The sequence below is a fragment of the Podarcis muralis genome, chromosome 17, assembly GCF_964188315.1.
Source record: "Podarcis muralis chromosome 17, rPodMur119.hap1.1, whole genome shotgun sequence".
Classification (NCBI taxonomy): Eukaryota; Metazoa; Chordata; class Lepidosauria; order Squamata; family Lacertidae; genus Podarcis; species Podarcis muralis.
The window spans coordinates 31,866,764-31,867,864 of record NC_135671.1 but is presented as its reverse complement, the minus strand read 5'-3'; the positions used below and the strand labels follow the sequence as shown (position 1 = coordinate 31,867,864).

General features: G+C 41.5%; 1 pseudogene; it reads right to left on the bottom strand.

The window, feature by feature from the left end:
* Positions 1–305: 305 nt before the first annotated feature.
* On the bottom strand, positions 306–884 carry LOC114587935 (TATA box-binding protein-like 1 pseudogene; annotated as a pseudogene).
* Between the last annotated feature and the right edge of the window lie 217 nt (positions 885–1,101).

Here is a 1,101-nt window from a genome sequence, read left to right as displayed (position 1 = left end):
ATAGTCAAAACAAAAAAAAATTCCTTCCAGTAGCACCTTAAAGACCAACTAAGTTAGTTCTTGGTATGAGCTTTCTGAAGAAGTGTGCATGCACACGAAAGCTCATACCAAGAACTAACTTAGTTGGTCTTTAAGGTGCTACTGGAAGGAATTTTTTTTGTATCTTGTCAACGTTTGTTTTTACAATATAGCACCGTTCCAAATAAAATCCAAAAGGGACTGGAGTTTATCACTGTGGCCAAGAGTTTGCACCTCCTCAGCTGTGTTGGTCCAGTGGTCCTTATTTTTCTCACCTTCTTTTTTTGCTATTAGTCCAGTGCGCAGCAGTCTTATAAAAGGTGCTTGGTTAGGTCGCCTAACCGTGAAGTGGCAACTTATAAAATTTCTTTCCTGCTTTCAAACACAAATGGATAAATTTGTTCCACTGCAGGCAACAGCCTTTACGTTTGGCCCTGTAGCTGTGATACTTCCTGTTGAAAAAAATCTGTAAAGTAGCTCTGAGAGATTTTAGCATGGGGTCTGTTGCTTTTTGTGAATTCCGGCAATCTGATTTCAAAGGGCATATTGCATACTGCTAAAACATTGACAACTTTAAAATCTGTAAAAATCACCTGAAAACCTAGTTTCTGCAGACTATGAGCTAATCGTTTGGCACCAAATTTAGCTCCTTCTTCACTTGTAGCTCCTGTGCAAATTACTTTTCCTGAGGACCAAATTGTTGCTGCAATCTTTGGTTTCCAAAGCTTCATTAATACTTTCCCAACACCACGCTTGTATATTACATTTGCTCCCTCTAACACAATCTTTCAATGATATCTTGTTTGGAAGACTCCTACTACATTTGTGATTAAAATGTCCAAGGCAACACCACTCTCCGCATCCATTGGGGTGACTCAGATTAAAACCTCAAAATTCTAGCACGACACCATAAAGATCACATCTGAAATCCTATAGGCTCCCATGCAGCCCAGTTGCTGCGCGACCCGTCGCCATTGCCGCTTCAACACGCCGACGCCGCCTCCTTCTCTAGCTCACCTCCTCCTACTCTTGTTCCCAATGTAGGTACAGTGGTACCTCCGGTTACAGACACTTCAGGTTACA